The sequence below is a fragment of the Pseudophryne corroboree genome, chromosome 1, assembly GCF_028390025.1.
Source record: "Pseudophryne corroboree isolate aPseCor3 chromosome 1, aPseCor3.hap2, whole genome shotgun sequence".
NCBI classification, from domain to species: Eukaryota; Metazoa; Chordata; class Amphibia; order Anura; family Myobatrachidae; genus Pseudophryne; species Pseudophryne corroboree.
In genome coordinates, this window is record NC_086444.1 from 803,178,227 (window position 1) to 803,198,679 (window position 20,453).

Below are 20,453 nucleotides of genomic sequence, written 5' to 3' on the forward strand. Positions count from 1 at the left end.
CATTACATAGCTGGGCTGATCTCTGGGACTGCTGGGCACTGCCTCCTCTGTAAACCCGACTGTATCATCAGCACTGTGCATTTACAGACACTTAAGTATTCTACATATCATTTTAGACAGTGTTAGTTAAGAACAAGTGTACTGCTATCTGAATATTTAGTACAAGTATTCTGTGATATACATCCAGTGTTTACTGTGCATTGTTATATCTGTATGCATACATACTTATATGTAATTTACTAGTTCAGTGCAGTTTTATTGTTTACATGTAATAATTCCTGCATTGTCCCTGTGACTGAGTGTGCCTATAGCTGCTGTATGGATTCCATTCTTGTGTATCACACGTTTTGCTATCGCTATATTCTCTACCCTGGGAAACTAGGGACCTCATTCCGAGTTGATCGCTCGGAGCTATTTTTTGCAGAGCAGCGATCAGATAGTCGTCACCTCTAGGGGAGTGTATTTTCGCTTTGCAAGTGTGCGAATGCTTGTGCAGCCGAGCGGGACGAAAACGTTTTTTGCAGTTTCTGAGTAAACTTACTTAGCCCTTGCAATCACTTCAGCCTCTCCGGTCTCGGTATTGACGTCAGACACCCGCCCTGCAAACGCTTGGACACGCCTGCATTTTCTCTTACGTCCTAGAGGATGCTGGGATCCATATTAGTACCATGGGGTATAGATGGGTCCACCAGGAGCCATTGGCACTTTAAGAGTTTAATAGTGTGGGCTGGCTCCTTCCTCTATGCCCCACCTACCAGACTCAGTTTAGAAAATGTGCCCGGAGGAGCCGGTCACAGCTAGGGGAGCTCTACTGAGTTCTCTTGGTAAAAGAGTTTTATTTCTTTCCTTCAGGATTTTTTGTTTTACAGGGAGGCTGTTGGTGACAGCCTCCCTGCAGCGTGGGACTGGGGGGGGGAGCAGTGTCCGGCCCGTGGGGTCCTGAGCCACTGCTCCCACTGACTGGACGTTAGCTCCGGGGGGTCCGATCGCGCCCCGCCACAGGGGAACGCTCGCCCCAGCACCCGGCCGCCACCCCCCCCAGATGCTGAACATGGTGAGTTAGTCACTATCCCCCCTTGCAAGCGGGGGGACAGTGTGAAGAGGGCGGCTATTAGGCCAGGAGCACGGCCTTGACCGTGCTCCTGGGCGGCTCAGTGTACCTTGGTGCGGCGCTGGGGGGAGCGTCCTGGGCCTGCTCCAGACCCCACACTGGTCATCTCCTGACAGGGTCTGCAGATCCGGGTCAGCCACTGTTCCTCCAGGCCAGTATAATCTCTTTACAGAGCGGAAAGCCGTCGCCATTGAAGGGGGCGGAGCTTCTCGGAGCGGACCCAGCAGCGTTCAGCGCCATTTTTCCTGCCTGCTCTCACTGCCAAGTGGATCCAGGTCCCTCCAGAGCAATCTCCAGCTATCTGTACGGTACCAAGGGGGTTGTAAAAGGAGGGGGGGGGGGGGAAGCTGTATACAGACTGTGCCACCTATTAAGGGACATAGTCAGCGCTGGTTAGGGACTCCCTATACCTTTAATAGCGCTGTGTGTGGGTTGGCTCCAATCTCTGTGTCTCTCTGCCATTCTTTGGGGGGATACTCTGCCTTCATAATCCCCTGTGTGTTTGTGGGGTGTTGTGTGTGTGTGTGTGTGTGTGTGTGTGTGTGTGTGTGTGTGTGTGTGTGTGTGTGTGTAACATGTCTAGGGACAATGTATCATATGCTGCAGAGGATTTATCCTCATGAGAGGACTCCATTCCATGTAATCAGGATTGCACATTTTTAGCGCAGATTCCTGCTAGAGAGCCAGAATGGTTAGTCTCTGTGAGTGGGACTATTTCCCAGATTTCTGATAGAGTTGCTAGGAATGAGCACGCCACTCAGGTCCTCCAGTCCTCTATGGTTGTTTGGTCTAATACTTCCTCCTCGGGGTCCCCTGCGATTCATTCTCAGAAACGTGCACTTGCAATGTTGCAGGATGACACGGACACCGACTCTGACACTGCAGACGGTGACGTGGAAGTGTCGAGGGGAACGGCATCACTTGCCAAGGGGGTACAGTTGATGATTGCGGCTGTTAGAGATGTTTTGCACATTTCGGACACAGCTCCAGAACAGGCGGAGGAGGCCTTCTTTACAGAAAACAAGAAGCCCCCCCCCTTCACTTTCCCAGCATCCAAAGAATTAAACGCTATCTTTGAAAAGCCCTGGGAAACTCCGGAAAAGACATTTCAGATCCCTAAGAGGGTTTTGGTTGCTTTTCCCTTCCCAGAGGAAGATAGGAAAAAATGGGAGTCCCTGCCGTTGGTCGATGCCTCTGTATCTAGGCTGTCCAAACAGGTGGTGCTGCCGGTACCAGGATCTACTGCGTTGAAAGACCCGGTGGATCGCAAGGTGGATGCTACGTTAAAATCCATGTACACGGCTTCTGGGGCTATATTAAGGCCTGTGCTTGGATTGTAAAAGCTATTGCCAGGTGGTCTATCACTATGCAGGAAGAATCGGCTACGCTGGATAAAGATGACGTTGATATGTTTTTACGCCATATTCAGGATTCTGCAGGGTCCCTAGTGGATTCCATGAAGGACCTGGGCTCCATGGCTGCGGGGATCTCCTCCATGTCCGTCTCTGGCTGCGCCAATTGTCTGCGGATGCGGAATCCAGGAAGAGCGTGGAGGGCCTACCATACACGGCTCAAGCTCTCTTTGGGGAGGCGCTGGATGTGTGGATTGCCACGGCTACCGCGGGTAAGTCTTCTTTTCTACCCTCAGCTGCACTGGCTACGAAGAAGCCTTTTACACCAGCCGCATCACAGTCCTTTCGGCCCCGGCGAGGCAAAGAAAAAACAAGCCTTCGAACACCTTCAGAGGTGGTCGTGCAAAAGGAAAGAAACCTGCTCCCGCAGGTTCCCAGACCCAGAAGCCCGCTTCTGATGCCACTAAGCCCTCCGCATGACGGTGGACGGCTGGGTCTGGAGGACGGTCAGGTGGGGGCGAGACTCCGACGGTTCAGCCACGTCTGGGTGTCATCTGGTCTGGACCCCTGGGTCCTGGATATAGTGTCCAGGGGGTACAGACTGGAGTTTCAAGATCCCCCGCCTCACCGTTTCTTCAAATCAGGCTTACCAGCTCTGCTGGTGGACAAAGTGATTCTTCTGGAGGCCATCAGAAAATTGGTGGCGTCGGAAGTCGGTGTTCCGGTTCCGCCTCAGCAGTGGAACAAGGGTGGTTATTCAAACCTTTTCGTGGTATCGAAACCGGATGGCTCGGTACGGCCTATTCTGAACTTAAAGTCTTTGAACCCTTATCTCAGAGAGTTCAAATTCAAGATGTAATCTCTGAGAGCTGTCATCTCAGGGCTATTGGAGGGGGAGTTCCTGGTGTCTCTGGACATCAAGGATGCTTACCTCCACATCCCCATTTGGTCACCGCATCAGGCATACCTCAGGTTTGCGCTGTTGGATGCCCACTATCCATTCCAGGCGCTGCCGTTTGGCCTCGCCACAGCACCAAGGATTTTCACCAAGATGATGGCGGAGATGATGGTTCTTCTCCGCAAGCAGCGGGTGAACATAATTCCTTATCTGGACGATCTCCTGATCAAGGCGTCGTCCAGGAAAAGGTTATTGCGATCCATCGCGCTCACGACACAGCTGCTCAGGAAGCACGGTTGGATCCTGAACCTTCCAAAGTCTCATCTGGAGCCGACGCGGAGGCTCTTTCCTGGGAATGATCCTCGACATGGAGGTGCAGAGGGTGTTTCTCCCGGTGGAGAAGGCATTGGTGATTCAAACAATGGTCCGGGAGGTCTTAAAGCCTACCCGGGTGTCGGTTCATCAATGCATCCGCCTTCTGGGGAAGATGGTTGTCGCCTACGAGGCTCTGCAGTACGGCAGGTTTCACGCTCGTCCATTTCAACTGGACCTCTTGGACCAGTGGTCGGGCTCTCACCTACACATGCACAAGAGGATACGCCTGTCTCCGAAAGCCAGAATTTCACTCCTCTGGTGATTACAACTTCCACACCTTCTGGAAGGCCGAAGGTTCGGAATTCAGAACTGGATCCTCTTAACCACAGATGCAAGTCTAAGAGGTTGGGGAGCAGTCGCTCTGGGGGAAACCTTACAAGGAAAGTGGTCGTTTCAAGAGTCCCTTCTTCCGATAAACATCCTGGAGCTAAGGGCCGTGTACAACGCCCTCCAGCAAGCAGCACATCTGCTACAGGATTTGGCTGTTCAGGTACAGTCGGACAACGTGACCACAGTGGCCTACATAAACCGACAAGACGGAACGAAGAGCAGGGCTGCAATGTCAGAGGTGTCAAAAATCCTTCTCTGGGCAGAATGGCACGCTGTAGCGATGTCAGCAATCTTCATTCCGGGAGTAGACAACTGGGAAGCAGACTTCCTCAGCAGACACGATCTCCATCCAGGGGAGTGGGGCCTCCATCCGGAGGTGTTCGAGGAAGTAACCGCTTGGTGGGGGGTTCCTCACATAGACATGATGGCCTCCCGCCTCAACAAGAAGCTGAGGAGGTACTGTTCCAGGTCAAGAGACCCTCAGGCAGTGGCGGTGGACGCACTGGTAGCACCGTGGGTGTTCCCGTCAGTGTATGTGTTCCCTCCACTTCCTCTGATCCCAAGGGTTTTTCAGCTGGTAAGAAGAACAAGGATTCTGGCAATCCTCATTGCTCCGGACTGGCCGCGAAAGGCTTGGTATGCGGATCTGCTGGATTTTCTTCTGAAAGATCCAAGGCCCTTACCTCTTCGGGAGGATCTGCTGCTGCAGGGGCCGTTCGCCTATCAAGACTTACCACGGCTAAGTTTGACGGCTTGGCGGTTGAACGCCAGATCTTAGTTCGGAAAGGTATCCCGAGCGAGGTTATTCCTACCCTGATTCAGGCTAGGAAGAGGGTAACGTCTAAACATTACCACTGTATTTGGAAAAAGTATGTTCCTGGTGTGAATCCAGAAAATGTCCTGCGGTGGATTTTCAACTCGGACGTTTTCTCCTTTTCCTGCAAGCAGGAGTGGATATGGGCCTGAGATTGGGTTCCATCAAGGTCCAAATCTCTGCCTTGTCCATCTTCTTTCAAAAGCAATTGGCTGTCCTTCCTGAGGTTCAGACCTTTTTGAAAGGGGTTCTGCACATCCAACCTCCTTTTGTGGCACCAAACGGCGCCCTAAGATCTAGATGTGGTGTTGCAGTTCCTACAATCAGCTTAGTTTGAGCCTCTACTGGAGGCTGACATCAAGTTTCTCACGTGGAAGGCGGTCACTTTGTTGGCCTTTGCTTCTGCTCGACACGTGTCAGAATTGGGGGCTTTATCTTGTAAAATCCCTTATCTGATCTTTCATGAAGACAGGGCGGAACTTAGGAATCGTCCGCAGTTCCTGCCTAAGGTTGTATCGGCTTTTCATATCAAACCAGCCTATTGTGGTGCCAGTGGCTACTGACTCCTCAATTGCTTCAAAGAGCTTGGATGTTGTGAGGGCTTTGAAGATCTATGTGCAGAGGACAGCTTGTCATAGAAAAACTGACTCTCTGTTTGTCCTCTATGATCCCAAGAAAATTGGGTGTCCTGCTTCGAAGCAGTCAATTTCACGCTGGATCAGGTTCACTATCCAGCATGCCTATTCTACGGCAGGATTGCCGTGTCCGAAATTGGTTAAGGCCCACTCTACTCGTAAAGTGGGTTCTTCCTGGGCGGCTGCCCGGGGGGGCTCGGCCCTAGAGCTTTGCCGAGCTGCTACTTGGTCTGGTTTGAACACGTTTGCCAGGTTTTACAAGTTCGACACTTTGGCCTCTGCTGACCTCAAGTTTGGTCAAGCGGTCTTGCAGGAGCCTCCGAGCTCTCCCTCCCATTCTGGGAGCTTTGGTACATCCCCATGGTACTAATATGGACCCCAGCATCCTCTAGAATAGGGGTGGGCAAAATACGGCCCGCGGGCCGGATGCGGCCCGCAAACCGATCCTGCCCGGCCCACTGCTTCCCACCAGTGTGCAATGACAAGCGGCCCGACGGACTGAGCTGCTTGTCATTGCTCTGCAGTACTCTAAGCGGCCGGCGCCTGTCTCACTCATCCTCCTTCCGCCTCCACAGTCCCCAGTGACAAAGGCAGAGATCAGACGAAAAGGGGGCGGAGCTAGGCGGAGATGAAGGGGCGTGGCTACACGGTACCTAAGGGGGCGGAGCTATACTGGACATAAGCCACTGCTACAGATCCATCCTTCCTGCCACAGATCCATCCTTCCTGCCACTGCCAGCCAAACACAGATCAGTAAGTTAATGGAAAAAGTGAGGGAAAGAAAGTGTGTGTGTGTGTGTGTGTGTGTGTGTGTGTGTGTGTGTGTGTGTGTGTGTGTGTATATGAGAGAGTGTGTGTGTGTGTGTGTGTATATGTTTGTGTGTGCGGGCAGTGGCGTCAGACTGTTTTTAGTTTAGGGGGGAGATCTTTAACGCTCGCTGTACCACCCCCAACCCTCCCCCCAGGTTTCTTTAACCGTGTCACCCCCCTGTGTTCTGTCACTAAGTCACCCCCCCGTGTTGTTACCGTGTCACCTCCCGTGTTCTGTCACCGTGTCCTGTCACCCCCACGTTCTGTCAGTGTGTCACCCCCGTGTTCTGCCACTGAGTCAGCCCCCCCGCGTTCTGTCACCATGTCACACCCCCCCCACCCGCGTTCTGTCACTGTGTCACCCCCCCGTGTTCTGTCACCGTGTCACCCCCGTGTTCTGTCACTAAGTCACCCCGCCGTGTTGTTACCGTGTCACCTCCCGTGTTCTGTCACTGTGTCACCACCCCGTGTTCTGTCACCGTGTCACCCGCCCATATTCTGTCACCGTGTCACCCCCTGTGTTCCATTACCGTGTCACCCCCTGTGTTCCATTACCGTGTCACCCCCTGTGTTCCATTACCGTGGCCCACCCCCGTGTTCTGTCAGTGTCAACCCCCCCGTGTTCTGTCACCGTGTCCCACCCCCGTGTTCTGTCACCGTGTCCCACCCCCGTGTTCTGTCACCGTGTCCCACCCCCGTGTTCTGTCACCGTGTCCCACCCCCGTGTTCTGTCACCGTGTCACCCCCCCGTGTTCTGTCACCGTGTTTCACCCCCCCGTGTTCTGTCACTGTGTCACACCTTTCATCAGGGGCCATAAGACACTGGATAATTTGCTTGCTGTGCAATGATTATCCCAAATAAAATGTTAATGTGTAAAAGGGGACTCTACCTGCCGTAATGTGTAAAAGGGGGCTCTACCTTCCGTAATGTGTAAAAGGGGACTCTACCTGCTGTAATGTGTAAAAGAGGGGCTCTACCTGGACTAATGTGTGTAAGTGGCGCTACTGTGTGGCATAATTTGAATAATGGAGACTATTGTACAGCCTAATATGAATCTGTGTTATTTTTTGGCCACACCCCTTCCCCATGAAGCCACGTCCCTATATTTTTGGCACGTGGGGGAGCTGCTATTTTGTGTGCGGCCCTCGAATACTGACAGGAAAGTGTCAAGTGGCCCCTCAGCTGAAATAATTGCCCACCCCTGCTCTAGGACATAAGAGAAAATAGGATTTTAATTACCTGAAACGGTAAATCCTTTTCTCGTAGTCCGTAGAGGATGCTGGGCGCCCGCCCAGCGCTTCGTTTTCCTGCTTTGGTTTTATGGTTCAGTTCTACCTGGTTCCTAGGTAAGTTCTGCATTGTTTACGGTTTCAGCTGTTGCTGAGTTTTTCCGGCTTGTTAGCCGGGGTTGTCTGTTGTGTGAGCTGGTACGTATCTTGCCACTATCTGTGTATTTCCTTCTCTCGAAGTATGTCGTCTCCTCAGGCACAGTTTTCTAGATTGAGTCTGGTAGGAGGGGCATAGAGGGAGGAGCCAGCCCACACTATTAAACTCTTAAAGTGCCAATGGCTCCTGGTGGACCCGTCTATATCCCATGGTACTAATATGGACCCCAGCATCCTCTACGGACTACGAGAAAAGGATTTACCATTTCAGGTAATTAAAATCCTATTTTCCCTACCACTCCCAGAAAATGGTTAGTTGACACCCATAAACGCCCTCTTCCTGGCAATCTCCTTGCGATCGGTTGTGCGAATGGATTCGTCGCTAGAAGCCTTGCACAGCAACGATGCTGTTTGTACCCATACGACGCGCGGATGCATTGCGGTGCATGTGCAGTAGTAACCTGATCGCTGCACTGCGAAAATCTGCAGCGTGTGATCAACTTGGAATGACCCCCTAGGTGCGTCAGGGTCTCATATAATATATAGTGCTACACAGGGTATACTGTTTGTATTTCTCACCGTGTTTTTCAGTCACCCCACACCGCTTATATCCTCTGTTTGTGCTCTGTGTTTACTGTCACAAAACACAGGGAATTATTTGCTGGTTTTTGTGTTTGGCTACATTGTACTGTTACGTCCTAAGGGTATATCCCATACAATGTCTGCTACACAGGGCGGGTCATCCGCGGACGCTACTGCATCATGCAGTGCTGTCGTCATGGATTCACCAGTGGGGGAAGTGTTAGCTGCTGGCTCAGGCACTGGGTGTCATACATCTCCCAGTCCGCCTGCGGCACCTGTGGCCAATCAGGACCCACCTTGGGCTGCTTTTTCAAATATGCTGACTACGCTTGTAATGCATCTTTCGCCCCCTGTGGGGCCTCCCGTGCCATTACAGCCACATATTGTCCCTGTAGTCAATCCGCCATGGGCGGATACTCTGTCTACACAGTTACAGCAATTAAATCAGACTTTGTTTAGACACAAGTCCACTCCATGCCCCTCTGGGGCCAAGGGGTCATCTAAATGGGCCATTTCTTCCTCACAATCCACTAATATTTCGGATAATTCTTCCGCTGATGGGGAATAGACTGATCATTCAGACACTGATACAGTTGCTTCTGATGAGGAATCTACAACCCAGGTTGATGTTCCTGACCTAGTGGAGGCTATCAAGCTGATTCTCCAGATTGATGATGACATTGAGCCTCCTGTTACGTCTAAAAAACCGGATAAGTTTAAGCGTCCGAAGGTTACTAAAGTAGTTTTACCACATTCTGACCTTTTAATTGACATATGTCAGGAATCCTGGTCATCTCCAGGAAATAAGTTTTCCCTGTCTAAAAAGATGCTAGCTCATTATCCTATCCCTGCGGAGTTGAGTAACAAGTGGGAAACCCAACCGCCGGTGGACTGTCATGTCTCCTGTCTTGTGGTGTCATCTACTCTGCCTGTCACCACTGTCACCTCACTGAAGGAACCGACAGATAAGCGTGTGGAGGGATGCCTGAAGTCTATTTACACTCTTACCTGGTGCTGGACATAGACCCACTATGGCGGCCTCTTGGGCGGCAAAAGGAATTGAAGCATGGGTTCAGGCAACTGAGGATGAGCTACCTCAGAATTTTTCTGACACTGCCAGACAATATCTGTCGTATATTACCATAGCCTCTCACTATATTCAGGAGGCAGCCTCTGATGCAGGGGTCATGGCAGCCAAGGCATCTACTACGTCTATCCTGGCTCGCCCGGATTCTGTGGTTGAGGTCCTGGAAAGTGGACCTGGACTCTAAAAAGACCTTTCAAGGGAGACATACTATTTGGGGAAGATCTGAACAAGATTGTGACTGACTTGGCGACGGCCAAGACTGCATTTCTCCCAAGTACTAATCCTTCTGCTCAGAAGGCTAAGAGTACAACTTTTCGTTCCTTTCGACCTCCAAGAAAAAAGAAAAAGGTCAGGCATACCTGAGACAGGCTCGTACTTCCAAAACCAATAAGTCTAAATCTTAACATAGTAACATAGTAACTAAGGTTGAAAAAAAGACAATTGTCCATTGAGTTCAACCTATTTGTGGTCTCCTGTGCAGTCCTATTATAGGAACAGTTATTTTATGTTAGGACTAGTTATATTAACTACATAATGCGTGACTACGCACCATAACCCTGAATATCTTTTTCCAATAGGAAATTATCTCACCCATTCTTAAAGGTGTTGACTGAGTCCGCTGTTACTACTCTCTCAGGCAGGGAATTCCAAACACGTATTGTCTTTACTGTGAAAAACCTTTTCGCCTCAATGTGCGGAAACTCCTCTCCTCTAACATAAGTGAGTGACCACGTGTCCTCTGTGCTGATCTTTTAGAAAAACAGGTCCCTCCTGAGCTCTGTGTATTGACCCCTTATATATTTGTAGAGGTTGATCATGTCCCCTCTTAGTCTCCTCTTTTCCAGTGTAAACATGCCTAGCCTTGCAAGCCTTTCCTCGTGTTCCAGCGTCTCCATGCCCTTGATTAGTTTGGTCGCCTGCCTCTGAACATTTTCTAGCTCCAGGATATCCTTTTTGTAATATTGGCCCTCATTCCGAGTTGATCGGTCGCAAGGCGAATTTAGCAGAGTTACACACGCTAAGCCGCCGCCTACTGGGAGTGAATCTTAGCTTCTTAAAATTGCGACCGATGTATTCGCAATATTGCGATTACTAACTACTTAGCAGTTTCAGAGTAGCTTCAGACTTACTCTGCCTGTGCGATCAGTTCAGTGCTTGTCGTTCCTGGTTGACGTCACAAACACACCCAGCGTTCGCCCAGGCACTCCCACCGTTTCTCCGGCCACTCCTGCGTTTTTTCCGGAAACGGTAGCGTTTTCAGCCACACGCCCCTGGAACGCCGTGTTTCCGCCCAGTAACACCCATTTCCTGTCAATCACATTACGATCGCCGGAGCGAAGAAAAAGCCGTGAGTAAAAATACTATCTCCATTGTAAAATTACTTGGCGCAGTCGCAGTGCGAATATTGCGCATGCGTACTAAGCGGAATTTCACTGCGATGCGATGAAAAATACCGAGCGATCAACTCGGAATGAGGGCCATTGTGCCCAAAATTGCACACAGTATTCAAGATGTGGCCTCACTAGTGATTTATAGAATGGGAGTACAATACTCTCGTCCCTTGCATCAATTCCCCGTTTTATGCATGCTAATATCTCATTTGCCTTCTTTACTGCTTTGGGTACTGCTGCTTAATTTGTTATCTATGTGAACCCCTAAGTCTTTTTCCAGTACAGAATCCCCTAATATTACCCCATTTAGTATGTAGGTGTTATTTTTGGTCTTACCCCCACAGTGCATTACCTTACACTTGTCTGTGTTGAATTTCATTCTCCATTTTGCCCCCCATGCTTCCAGTTTAAATTGTTCTGAAGAGACTCAGCATCCCCCTCCGTATTTATAACCTTACACAATTTGGTGTTGTCTGCGAACATTGACACCATGCTCTCTAGACCTACTGTTATGTCATTGATGGAAATGTTGAACAAAAGTGGTCCAAGTACAGACCCTTGTGGCACACCACTTAGTACTTTAGTCCAATTTGAAAATGATCCATTGACCACAACGCGCTGCTCCCTATTATCGAATCAATTACTAACCCAAGTGCATATTGTGCTCCCTAGCCTCATTTCTTGTAGCTTATAGAAAAGACGCATGTGTGGTACAGTATCGAAAGTTGTGGCAAAGTCTAAAAAGATTACATCCACCTCCTTACCCTGATCAAGGTTCTCACTGTTTCATAAAAGCCAAGTAAGTTGGTTTGACATGATCTGTCCTTCACAAATCCATGTTGGTTCTTTTTAATGACCTTATTTGCTTCAAGGAACTTTTGAATACTGTCCCTTAGAATACCTTCCAATACGTTCCCCACTATAGATGTACAATCCTGGGCTGCCCGTCAGCCTGCTTCCAAACAAGACAAGCCATTTGCATGATGGGGCGGGCCTCCCCCCTGGGGGACACCATGGTGGGAGGCCGACTTCTGCAGTTCGCCCAGGCCTGGTTAAAGTCCACTTCAGATGCCTGGGTGTGGGACATTGTCTCTCATGGGTACGCAATCTCTCTTTCAAGAAACGCCCCCCTCGCCAGTTCTGTTCAACGGTTATCCCCTCGGATCCATTGAAAGCACAAGCTCTACACCTGGTTGTACAATCCCTCCTGGACACATGAGTGGTAGTGCCGGTACCTCTGTCCCAGAGAGGCAGGGGATACTATTCGACCCTGTTTCTAGTTCTGAAACCAAATGGGTCTTTCCGGCCTATCCTCAACCTCAAATCATTGACCAAGCTTGTAAGAGTGTCCAAATTCCGTATGGAAACCCTGCGCTATATTGTGCTGGCCATGGAGCCCGAGGACTATATGGTATACCTGGACATACAGGATGCTTAACTGCACATACATATTGCCATTTCGCATCAGCAATATATGCGGTTTGCTATTGGCAACCTTCATTTTCAATTCCAGGCTCTGCCATTTGGACTGGCCACGGCACCTCAGATTTTCACCAAGGTCATGGCGGGTCTGGGACTCCAGGTCGACAACAAAAAGGTCGACACACCTTATGTCGACACCAATTGGTCGACGCGCCTTAGGGCGACATGGACAAAGGGTCGACATGGACAAAAGGTCGACATGGACAAAAGGTCGACATGAGTTTTTTTGGTGTCGTTTTCTTCGTAGTGACCGGGAACCCCAATTAGTGCACCGCGTCCCCTCGCATGGCTCGCTTCACTCGCCATGCTTCGGGCATGGTGCCTTTGCTCCGCTTCGCTCGGCACAGATTACCGTTCCAATCGTAGTCCACGTGGATCGTTAAGTATGAAAAGGTTCCAAAAAAGAAAGAAATTGTGAAAAACTCATGTCGACCTTTTTCCATGTCGACCTTTTTCCATGTCGACCTTGTTCTTGTCGACCTTTTGACCATGTCGACCTTTTGACCATGTCGACCTAAGGTGTGTCGACCAATTGGCGCCAACCTAAGGTGTGTCGACCTTTTTGTTGTCGACCTGTAGTCCGGATACCGTCATGGCCATGATGACGGCTTTCCTCCGACCTCAGGGAATCAGGATCCTAACGAATCTGGACGACTTGCTGATTCTGGCGAACTCCCAAGATGTCCTCCTCAGTCAACTGGAGATGTCTGTCCAATTCCTACAAGCCCACGGGTGGCTCATCAGTTGGAAGTAGTCCTCACTGGTCCCTGCTCGGAGCATGGTGCACCTGGGGGCGCTGCTGGACACACACAGCCAAAGACTGTTTCTGTCTCCGGAGAAGGTCCTGAAACTTCAAGACAAGATCAGATGCTTCCTCTTTCGCCAGAGAGTGTCTGCTTTCTACATGGTAGAGTACGCTCAATTTCACTCCTGCCCTCTGCAGAGGTTAATCCTTTCCAAATGGGACGGCCTGCCTCATCGGATCAGGTCTCAAATGATCTCCTTGACTCCGGAGGTTCGTCTGTCACTGAGCTGGTGGCTACCAACAGTTGAACAGGGGCCGTCCCTTCTGGATCTCAACTGGATCCTCCTGACAACGGACGCCAGTTAGCGGGGTTGGGGCGCGGTGTTGGAGCAACACTCTCTCCAGGGTCGGTGGACCAGGGAGGAATCTCTCCTCCCGATAAACATTCTGGAATTGCGGGCAGTGTTCAATGCGTTGACACCGGCCCTGCCTCTGGTACAGAACAGGCCTGTTCAAGTACAATCAGACAATGCCACCACGGTGGCATACATAAATCATCAAGGCGGCACTCGAAGCCGCATGGCAATGAGGGAAGTGTCAAAAATTCTCCAATGGGTGGAAAGCCATCTGCCAGCCATATCGGCAGTGTTCATTCCTGGAGTCCTCAACTGGGAAGCGGACTTCCTCAGTCATCAGGACGTGCACGCCGGCGAGTGGAGTCTTCATCCCGAAGTCTTTCAACTCCTAGTGGACGAGTGGGGCCAACCAGATGTACACCTGATGGCATCTCGACACAATCACAAGGTTCCGGTCTTTAGAGCAAGGACAAGGGATCCTCAAGCAGCGTTCGTGGACGCACTGGCAGTTCCATGGAACTTTCGGCTGCCATACGTGTTCACTCCAGTGTCACTCCTGCCCCAGGTAATACGGAAGTTCAAGCAAGAAGGAGGAATACTACGTCTAGTCGCTCCAGCGTGGCCCAGACGGCATTGGTTCTCAGACCTGCAGGGTCTCTCGATAGAGCGTCCTCTTCTAGTAACATAGTAACATAGTATTTGAGGTTGAATAGAGGCAAATTGCCCATTGTGTTCAACCTGTTTTAAGTTGTGATGATTCTACATACTTGCTGAATGTTTTATGACTAGTTAGCTACTATAACTCATGTTACCCCCGGATTAACCACGTTGATATTTTAAGTAGTATAACCTTGGATAGCTTTTTCATTCAGAAATTTATCCATTCCTTTTTTAAATCCAATTACAAAGTCCACCATTACCACCTTCCCTGGCAGGGAATTCCACATCCTGATTGACCTAACAGTGAAGAACCCTTTCCTCCGTTGCGTTCGGACTTTTCTTTCCTCTAGTCACAGCAAGTGCCCACGTGTCCTAAACTGTGTTCTTTTAATAAATAATTCCTCTGATAACTCTTTGTGATGTCCCTTTACATATTTGAAGATATTAATAATATCTCCTCTTAGGCGCCTCTTTTCTAGTGTATACATATTCAGCCTAGTAAGTCTTTCCTTATAGTCCAGTCCTTTTAGGCCTTTAATCAATTTAGTAGCTTGCCTTTGAAAACTTTCGAGTTCACTGATGTCTTTTTTTATACAATGGTGCCCAAAACTGAACACAATATTCCAGGTGCGGACGTACCAATGCCTTATACAGCGGCATACAGTCCCTTGTCTCAATTCTCCTTTTTATGCACGCTAGCACCTTACTTGCCTTCTTTACTGCGTTTTGACATTGTGCATGGTTATTAAGCCTATTATCAATGAGTACCCCCAAATCTTTTTCCAACTCTGTTTCCCCTAGGCGTTCCCCATTTAATATGTAGGATGCAAGTTTGTTTGTAGTCCCAAAATGCATAACCTTGCATTTGTCTGTATTGAACCTTATTTTCCATTTAGACCCCCAGAGTTCAAGTTTAGATAGATCATTCTGCAAGGACTCCACATCCAATTCTGAATTAATTACCTTACACAGTTTAGTATCATCTGCAAAGATTGACTCTGTGCTTTCCAGGCCTATTTCTAGGTCATTGATAAATATGTTGAACAGTAGTGGTCCGAGTACGGACCCTTGTGGTATTCCGCTGACTACTGGGGACCAGGTTGAGGACTTCCCGTTGACCACTACTCCCTGTACCCTGCTATCCAACCAGCTGCTTATCCATGTGCAAATAGTTTTTCCTAGGCCAAGCTCCTTTAATTTGATCATCAGTCTCCTGTGAGGAACTGTATCGAAGGCTTTTGCAAAATCTAGGAAGACCACATCCACTGCTTTCCCTTGATCAAGATTATTGCTCACTTCCTCGTAGAAGCTAATTAAGTTAGTCTGACATGACCTGTCCCTCACAAACCCATGCTGGTTCTTGCTAATAATCCTAGCGGACTGTAGATACTCATGTATGCCGTCCCTTAGAATTCCTTCCAATATTTTCCCCACTATAGATGTTAAACTAACTGGTTTGTAGTTTCCCGGAAGATTTTTAGATCCCTTTTTAAATAATGGCACTTCCTCAATGCCCAGACCTCCTCGTTCAGGGCCCTTGTGTCTACCCGGACCTGGGCAGACTTGCTTTGACGGCGTGGCTCTTGAAGCATCACTCCTGAGAGCAAAAGGATTCTCTGAGGCGGTCATTCAAACTATGTTGAAAGCCCGTAAACCAACTTCGGCTCAGATTTATTACAGGGTCTGGAGTTCGTACTTCACATGGTGTGCTGCTAAGAATTATGATGCATATACTTTCAAAACTTCCAGACTTTTGGCTTTTCTACAACAAGGCCTAGATTTGGGCCTTCGTCTGGCCTCCCTCAAGGTTCATATATCTGGCTTGTCGGTTTGCTTTCAGAGAAAAATTGCATCTCTTCCTGACGTTCACACTTTCACTCAGGGTGTTCTACGGATTCAGCCTCCCTATGTCCCGCCTGTGGCTCCATGGGATCTGTCTGTAGTCTTAAATGCCCTGCAAGAGTCTCCATTTGAACCTCATGAGTCTGTGGACCTTAAATGCATTTAAGGTCCACAGGTAAGGTAAGGCATTTAAGGTTGTGTTTCTGTTGGCTATTGCCTCTGCTAAGAGGGTGTCGGACTTAAGCGCTTTGTCCTGTCGCCCACCCTTTCTGATTTTTCATCGTGACCGGGCAGTTCTTCGAACTCGCCCTGGTTATCTACCTAAGGTGGTATCATCTTTTCACCTTAACCAGGAGATTGTGGTTCCGGCCTTCATCTCTTCTGGTTTGTCTTCTAAAGAAAGATCTCTGGAGGTGGTACGGGCTCTCCATATTTATGTGGAAAGGACTGCCTCTATCAGGAGGTCAGATTCCCTTTTTGTACTTTTTGGTTTTCACAAATGTGGCTGGCCTGCAAATAAGCAAACCTTCGCCAGATGGATTACAATGGTGATTGCACAAGCTTATGCGTAGGCTGGGCTCCCAGCTTTTGCTGCTATCAAGGCCCATTCTACTCGGTCGGTTGGACCGGTTCTATGCCTTTGATACTTCCGCCTCCCAGGATGCTTCCTTTGGACGCCGGGTTCTTGTGCCCACTACAGTGCATCCCCTCCCATGAGGAACTGCTTTAGGACATCCCCGATGTTATTCCCTGCGGAATACCAGTGTACCCCGCTGCAGAAAAGGAGATTTATGGTAGACTTACCATTGTTAAATCTCTTTCTGCGAGGTACACTGGATTCCACAAGGTGCCCACCCTGACGCACTTAGCTTCTTTGGGTTTGTATGGCATTAGCCGCTAGTTCCTTCTCCTGACGTGAGAATGTGGTTTTATGTGACTTACATCTACCGTCTCTCTTACCTGCTACTGCATTGGACTGGTAAACAAAACTGAGCTCCAGTGCCCGGAGGCAGGGCTATAGGGGGTAATTCTGAGTTGATTGCAGCAGGAATTTGGTTAGCAATTGGGCAAAACCATGTGCACTGCAGGGGAGGCAGATATAACATGTGCAGAGAGAGTTAGATTGGGGTGGGTTATTTTGTTTCTGTGCAGGGTAAATACTGGCTGCTTTATTTTTACACTGCAATTTATATTGCAGATTGAACACACCCCACCCAAATCTAACTCTCTCTACACATGGGCCCTCATTCCGAGTTGGTCGCTCGCAAGCTGCTTTTAGCAGCTTTACACACGCTAAGCCGCCGCCTACTGGGAGTGAATCTTAGCATAGTAAAATTGCGAACGAAAGATTCTCAAAATTGCGATTACACACCTCTTAGCAGTTTCTGAGTAACTTCAACCTTACTCGGCATCTGCGATCAGTTCAGTGCTTGTTGTTCCTGGTTTGACGTCATAAACACACCCAGCGTTCGCCCAGACACTCCTCCGTTTCTCCAGCCACTCCCGCGTTTTTCCCAGAAACGGTAGCGTTTTTTCCCACACGCCCATAAAACGGCCTGTTTCCGCCCAGAAACACCCACTTCCTGTCAATCACACTCCGATCGCCTGAACGAAGAAAAAGCCGTGAGTAAAATACCTAACTGTATAGCAAATTTACTTGGCGCAGTCGCAGTGCGAACATTGCGCATGCGCACTAAGCGGAAAATCGCTGCGATGCGAAAAAAATTACCGAGCGAACAACTCGGAATGACCCCCATGGTTTTGCCCAATTGCTAACAAAATTCCTGCTGCGATCAACTCAGAATTACCCCCATAGAGGAGGTGGTGCAGTGCATCCTGAAAACAGTCAAAGTTTTAGCCTGTTGGTGCCTCGGATCAAGATCCAACTCTACACCCGATGTTATTCCCTGTGGAATCCAGAGTACCTCGCAGAAAGAGATTTAACAATGGTAAGTCTACCATAAATCTCCTTTTTGTATATATGCACAGAACTATTAGAAATATTATATAAAATTTCTTAGTCTGTGTGTATAAGGTTCATATGAAACATAAAAGAATATTGGCCCTCATTCCGAGTTGTTCGCTCGGTATTTTTCATCGCATCGCAGTGAAAATCCGCTTAGTACGCATGCGCAAAGTTCGCACTGCGACTGCGCCAAGTAACTTTACTATGAAGAAAGTATTTTTACTCACGGCTTTTTCTTCGCTCCGGCGATCGTAATGTGATTGACAGGAAATGGGTGTTACTGGGCGGAAACACGGCGTTTCAGGGGCGTGTGGCTGAAAACGCTACCGTTTCCGGAAAAAACGCAGGAGTGGCCGGAGAAACGGTGGGAGTGCCTGGGCGAACGCTGGGTGTGTTTGTGACGTCAACCAGGAACGACAAGCACTGAACTGATCGCACAGGCAGAGTAAGTCTGAAGCTACTCTGAAACTGCTAAGTAGTTAGTAATCGCAATATTGCGCATACATCGGTCGCAATTTTAAGAAGCTAAGATTCACTCCCAGTAGGCGGCGGCTTAGCGTGTGTAACTCTGCTAAATTCGCCTTGCGACCGATCAACTCGGAATGAGGGCCATTGTGTTTAGTCTTGGTCCCATCCATGAGATAACTCATTATGGATATGCAATCATTCCAAAATATGGAGAAATACGAAATCCAAAACACTTCTGTATTACCAATACAGGCTGAGTATCTGAAATGCTTGGGACTAGGTCATTGGTGAAGCCAATGTGTAAGGTTAGCATGTACAGGAATCTGTTGTAGCTTTGCATTGTCCTTTTGGATTAGGTTTTGCAATACTGAGCAAATAAACCAAATGCCAGGGTCCACAAATGCCTGTTCTAATACAGTATTTTTGCAATGAGATATTGAAAAAAATATGTGTATTTTCTGCAGCGGGGGTACACTGTATTCCACAGGGAATAACAATTGGGGTGTAGAGTAGGATCTTTATCTGAGGCACCAACAGGCTAAAAGCTTGGACTGTTCCCAAGATGTATAGGGCTGCCTCCTCTATAACCCCGCCTCTGTGCACAGGAGCTCAGTTTGTAAGTTGGTGCCTGCAAGCAGGTCACTAATGCTGCTTTCACATCGCAAATGCCGGATCCTACCCGGTAAGAGAAACGTGTACTTACCGGGTGGGATCCGGCATTGCGCTCCGTTGCAGGCTTTCCGACCCGGCAATATACCGGGTCGGTTGCCATAGCAGCGGAGGGCGCAGCAGCAGCAGGGGCGGGGGTGGAGGCGGCGCCGGGAGATGAGCTCATCTCCTGCGCCACCTCTGCCTATACTGTGAATGGGAGCCGTGTCGCATCGGAACGGCTCCCATTCACACTGCGCCTGACCCGGTAATCAACCCGGTAATAACCCTTCTTTTCTCTATCGTCCTAGTGGATGCTGGGGTTCCTGAAAGGACCATGGGGAATAGCGGCTCCGCAGGAGACAGGGCACAAAAAGTAAAGCTTTAGGATCAGGTGGTGTGCACTGGCTCCTCCCCCTATGACCCTCCTCCAAGCCTCAGTTAGATTTTTGTGCCCGGCCGAGAAGGGTGCAATCTAGGTGGCTCTCCTAAAGAGCTGCTTAGAAAAGTTTAGCTTAGGTTTTTTATTTTACAGTGAGTCCTGCTGGCAACAGGATCACTGCAACGAGGGACTTAGGGGAGAAGAAGTGAACTCACCTGCGTGCAGGATGGATTGGCTTCTTGGCTACTGGACACTAGCTCCAGAGGGACGATCACAGGTACAGCCTGGATGGTCACCGGAGCCTCGCCGCCGGCCCCCTTACAGATGCTGAAACGAGAAGAGGTCCAGAATCGGCGGCAGAAGACTCCTCAGTCTTCTAAAGGTAGCGCACAGCACTGCAGCTGTGCGCCATTTTCCTCTCAGCACACTTCACACGGCAGTCACTGAGGGTGCAGGGCGCTGGGAGGGGGGCGCCCTGGGAGGCAAATGAAAACCTAATTTGGCTAAAAATACCTCACATATAGCCTCCGGGGGCTATATGGAGATATTTAACCCCTGCCAGAATCCGTTAAGAGCGGGAGACGAGGCCGCCGAAAAAGGGGCGGGGCCTATCTCCTCAGCACACAGCGCCATTTTCCCTCACAGAAAGGCTGGAGGGAAGGCTCCCAGGCTCTCCCCTGCACTGCACTACAGAAACAGGGTTAAAACAGAGAGGGGGGGCACTAATTTGGCGTTAGAAATATATAAAAAAGATGCTATAAGGGAAAACACTTATATAAGGTTGTCCCTATATAATTATAGCGTTTTTGGTGTGTGCTGGCAAACTCTCCCTCTGTCTCTCCAAAGGGCTAGTAGGTCCTGTCCTCTATCAGAGCATTCCCTGTGTGTGTGCTGTGTGTCGGTACGTGTGTGTCGACATGTATGAGGACGAGGTTGGTGAGGAGGCGGAGCAATTGCCTGTAATGGTGATGTCACTCTCTAGGGAGTCGACACCGGAATGGATGGCTTATTTAGGGAATTACGTGATAATGTCAACACGCGCCAAGGTCGGTTGACGACATGAGACGGCCGACAAACAATTAGTACCGGTCCAGACGTCTCAAAAACACCGTCAGGGGTTTTAAAACGCCCGT